Source organism: Columba livia, chromosome Z (assembly GCF_036013475.1).
Source record: "Columba livia isolate bColLiv1 breed racing homer chromosome Z, bColLiv1.pat.W.v2, whole genome shotgun sequence".
Taxonomy (NCBI): Eukaryota; Metazoa; Chordata; class Aves; order Columbiformes; family Columbidae; genus Columba; species Columba livia.
In genome coordinates this window covers 36,704,653-36,709,975 of record NC_088642.1, presented here as the reverse complement: position 1 = coordinate 36,709,975, position 5,323 = coordinate 36,704,653, and the positions used below count along the sequence as shown (strand labels likewise).

The window sequence follows — 5,323 nt, the reverse complement described above, 5'->3', positions numbered from 1 at the left end:
CAAGGGCCTTGCATAACCATGCTGAACTGTCATTCTCTACAAGAATACACATACTAGAAAGTCTTACTTCAGCCAGGAGGAAAAATCTGCTTGCTCTCCTTTCCATCTGCTTCCCAGCCCAGGGCCCCAGTGAGAGGCTCCAGGGACCCTGCACAGCCCCCGCTTAACACTGCACACCATGTGCAGCGGCTGACGTGGAGCTTTGTGCTGCTCACTCGTATGGCTTGATGTGTTGAGCTGCACAAGCTGTGCATGTTGTGTGGCCCGCTGGCCCTGATCTTTGGAAGGTAACTGTGTTAACTGTCTAGGGATGAGGTGGGCTCGACCTCTGTGCAGAGCATGTTCTCTCACGGTGAAGTACTGCACCTCTCTCTGACTCAGAGGGAAATAACTGTGAAGGTGTTTGGCAACCCAAGCATCAAGCCCAAAGTTAGAAAACTAAAGACTGGTTCTGCAGTGGTGGAAACAATTGTAACCCTCTCCTACCCTCAAAAGAAGATACAGCATTTAAACCGGTCAGAAACAGCTGACTTAATATGGTTGCAAATTATACACAACAAGCCTTGGCACCATGACTGCTTGGAAATTTTGCCTAAACAGAGGCTATATTCAGCATGAGAGTGACAAGGCCTGGCTCTGCACATCTTTAATTTTCTTCCCCTCTAGATACAGCAAGTCTTATATTAAAAATCAAACAAACAAACAAATAAAACCAACAATGACATAAAAACCTACTTCACAAGCTACCTTAAAAATATATTCAAAGCTGTTAGCCCTTGCATAAAGATAAAAACGAAAATAAAGGAGTAGAATCATAATGATTATATTAAGGATTCTACCACTTACGAAAGAAACTCCATCACTCCCCCACACCCTTAACCTGCCCAAAGTTGTATCAAGCCTTCCAGATGATCTTAAGCATCTCCATCACCTGTTAGATTATATGACCAAGAAGGTACTTGTTCTGTAAAATGAAGTTAATGAAGTTGTGTCTTCTTCTTAGAACAAGAATCATTTTGTAAAGCTGTGTTATGCTTCACTTAAATCACAACACACTACAATAGAATGACTTTGCATAAAAAAGAATATGCAAGGACATGATTCTGTCATTCAAAAATACAATTTGGTTTTTGATGCAACATAGCAAACTTTTTCGAACTTCTCCAAGGTCACTTCAAAGAAAACACAAAGGTATGGCCAAATTTTCAGTTCACTTGAACCCATACACCTAAGTCATCCTTATCTTCTTAACGGTATACATGAGCTTCTGTTTAGCACTACAGCACTGGAGTCAAAATTATTTTCCTTTCTAGTGTGGAATGCTGCTGCCAAGAGTGAGTCATCTTAATCACATGATTCTTTATGTGGCTAGTCCTTGCTTTTTTGAGTCAAATAAATTAAACTTTCTGCAATCCTGACCTGCTGCAGCCTCTTTTTAACTGTTTGTCTTTCTAAGATCTGCAAATGATAATAGACAAATGCCTAGTTTCTGAGCTCAGTTACATTTGTGTAAATCTGCAGCTTTGCATCTGATTTCAGTGGAGTTATTCCAGGGGCAAAATGATAGAAGTTTGTGGGTACACCTGTACTAGAAATGGTGCTTTCTCTGACAGTTTTTTAACCTAGGACTAAAATACACCTATCCCTCTAAAATATTCTAAGTTATGGCTTTCATGTTAGTTCAGATACATGGCATGTAGAAAGCTCTACCAAAAAGAAAAAAAAAAAAAAAAAAAAAAGAAAAAAAAAAAAAGAAAAAAAAAAGAAGATGCCTAAGAACTAATAAAACAATGTCCCAGTCCAACCTGCTTTCAAGAGCATTTTTCTAGAGATGGTCAGAAACCAGCTTGGTTATGTGGTGCATTATGTTGTTTCTTTAGAAGCTACTGTACTCTTTATTTAAAATTAAAAAAAAAAAAATCACATGTATTTTGTTTTTCCTTCAGTAACCAAGTTGTCTTTTATCCAAATGCTTTTCATACCTAAGCTAACTGGTATCTGCTTTTACTTTCAATTTTTAAGTAACTATGTAGTAGCAATGTAAAGAATGTAAAGTATGTGGACCTGTTTTAAGATTACTTTTAATATGCAGACTTAATTGTATCCCTCCTCTTTTTATTTTCACATCACTTATCCTTCTTAGGCCCACATCTTGTATTTATGCACATTTAACCTTAAGCATACAATAGTGCTGTTACCCTGCAAGAATGCAGATAATCTAATGACACTGTTTTCATTAGCTCTTCACCACAGATAAGACCTTCAGACAACAAGTTCTCAAGGCTGGAAATAGCATTTTTAAAGATTTTATTCACATCTAGGACAGCAGGGCTGCATTCTTATCTGACTTAACTGAGCACTACTGAAAATTGAGAGGTAATAGGTAGAGATATATGAAAAAACAGCCTAGATTTAACAAGTTATTTCAATTTGGACCCTGCATGTTTCTTGCTTTATCTATAAAGAATGAAAAAGGAGATCAGCTCCAAAAACAGACGAGTGTGTCCATTAGCAGCTTGGGATTTGCAGAGCATCCAGAATGAGCACTAGGTGGTACACGTCTGGTTAGGCTTAAGTATCAATGCTTATCGATTGCTGGGGCTGCCACACACACTCTCCGATTCCCTCATTTGAAGGGCAAGTGAAATAACTGATCCTCACCTCCGGGGCTGTGTGCAGTGGGCAATGATATTATCTACCCGGCAGCTGGAGATTTTTCTGGAGATGATCCAAGCAGACTTCATACAGGTAAGTGCAATTGCAAATTCTGTACCATCTGACCCTACAAATAAACACTTGTGCAGGTAGTTTCTGCAGCACTGCACACTGCTAAGGCTATGTTACTGTTAATGCCCAAACGGCCCAATTTAACAGTACCTTGCAGATGTCTGCAAGGTTATGTATTTCTCTACATGTGCAGGGAAGAATAAAGTCAAGACTTAGACCCAACCACCTATCCTTCTACAACATCAAAGGCTGTTTTTGCTTGTTCTGGCTGAATATTATTAATTGTTCTGATTTAATATTCTCTACTGTTACCCATGTAGATCTGGCCCGCCCAATACATCAGCAGTCCTGAAGAAACAGATTATTTTCTATTTCACATTGGATCAATTTCTGTTTTGAAAATATTGATTTTCTCATCATGTAAGAGTGTAAGTATTACAGTGTATTCTGTGGGTAGTAGAATTAACAAGAGGGCTTCCTATGGGATGTGCCCTTTGTTCTCTGCACCCTCAGACAACACCCTCACAAGGCAAGAAACAGAACACACAGCCACTAACGTGCAACGTATGTGGACTGTTGGCTGGTTAATGGGCTGCCAAATAGAACATCTAACAGCTGAGTTCCCTACCTTTTTTTCTCAGTGAGGGCTTCTGCTTCTACAAAGCCACTAGTTTTCACTAGATCTGTGTAGGAGTATACTTCATTCTAAGATTTTTTTTCCTTCCCCTTGAAATCAGTTAAAAATGTCCAGAAAGACTTAATAACTATGGAAAGGCCTGGCAGCCAGAAAGCCTGATCACAAAGGTTTAGTTTCCTCAGGAAAACAGGCTAACAAAGAACAATTGTAATAATAATAAAAAAGAACTTATAATATGTTCTTCCTTCTGGACAAAAACTGGAGAAGTGATTAGATCTTTCACTTAAGCAAAGGTATAAACTGTAGACTTTTTAACGCTCTACTTCACTGACCAGAACAGCTGTGAGGTTTAAAGAATTTCTGGCAAGGGAAAAGTTCTAAAAAATATATTTGGAATGTAAAAATCTCTAGTACCATGTTTAAAGAAAACATATTATTACATATATTTGTGATAGTCAGTCTCTGTGTTAATTATGATTGTCTTCCAGCTGCTTGATTGCTCCAGCAGCAGTTATCTAATGTCTGTTTCTGGTTTGTAAACACACCATGGGAAACACGACTATAAACTATCATTTACCATGTATCAGCACACTGAACAGAGCTTTCAAGCCTTGTTGGTCCTTAGAAGTATTACTAGCTTGAAATACTAAATAAAATTTTAAAAGCAGTGCTGATGAAGTAAACCTGTCATTCCTTTAAGCTACTCAGTTGCATTTCAGGCATGGCATACTACCTCTCTTAAGCTTTCCATGGTTGTCTTTCCTTCACATAAATACATAAACCCAAAGAGTTCTAGTTAATTCCTGACATGCTGCCTATTATTCATTAAAGTGAAAACCACAGCAACTTTACTGCACACTAATTTTGACAGCTTGTTTTTTGGAAGTAACTGAGTGATAATATAATATCTCCCTTATAGCCATATGCCAAGGAAGTTCCCTATGAAGAACTACAGTTACAGCTCTTTCTGATAATCAGACCATCAGACATTTGAGACTCATACAGATCCACTCTCTTGGCTACTTATGTTCCTGTCCATCTGCTGGAGTGGCAAGGTGCCTGCTTCTAGACTGACACGTTAGTTTCAATAAAGCAAAAAGACTAATTAAAGAAAACAGCTTCCAGCTGACGTAATACTTCCAGCACTCATACTTCCACAAGGAATCCCTCCTCAGTCACAGCAGTACCATATGCTTCTTTCACACAACACCTAGTATGACACTTGTGCCATACTTCAGTGGAAGAAGAAAAGAAGACTGCCAGGATGACAGACTGTATATAGCAGTGGAAACCTGAGAAGGACACTAAGACAACATGTGGTGTCCAAACATGTCACAAGGAAGCACAACTAGTATCTGTGGCTGGTAAAAGCATTCATCTCTGAAGTGTAGCAGTTGTAACTGAGATATTCCAACTTGTCTCCTCCAACTCCATATTAAAATAATAATGTAAAACAATATTTTAACTTGTGTGGCTTAGGCAGGTGTTTTGAGCATTCTGTGTTTATTATCCTCCTGGAACCTTCATGTCAGTATGTCCACATTAAAATGAAGTAATTTCTGACAAGCCCAAATTTAGCATGGGATTTGAAAGGCAAGCTGAGCTAATTCCTGTTTGCATATGATCATGATAACAAACATTCATCAAGAGAGATTTTGCCTTTGTGCATGAACAGGGAAACCTATTGTTTTCAAATTACTTACATAAGTTGACATTCAATAAGCAACTCCATGAAGAATGTACACAAAGAGGATTCAATGTATTCCTTTTAGATGAGCTGACCCTAAGGTTAACAGGAGGAAAAGCTGGTTAATGCTTGTTTATCCTATCAATCCTAAATCCAGTGACCAGATCTGCTGAGAAATAAAAGCCTTTCCTGTGGTAGTTCCTGGGATGGAGCAGACTTTTAAAGTTCAAAGTAAACGTAACTTTGGACAAAATACTATCTCAAAATGCCAT

At 38.3% G+C, this 5,323-nt stretch overlaps 1 long non-coding RNA gene across 1 annotated transcript; it reads left to right on the top strand.

The window, feature by feature from the left end:
• The first annotated feature begins 2,615 nt into the window (after positions 1-2,615).
• Positions 2,616-4,389, top strand: LOC135577258 (uncharacterized). The gene is made up of 3 exons (XR_010468849.1): positions 2,616-2,748; positions 3,048-3,155; positions 4,284-4,389. It is a non-coding gene; the product is annotated as an uncharacterized LOC135577258 (long non-coding RNA).
• Positions 4,390-5,323: the final 934 nt, after the last annotated feature.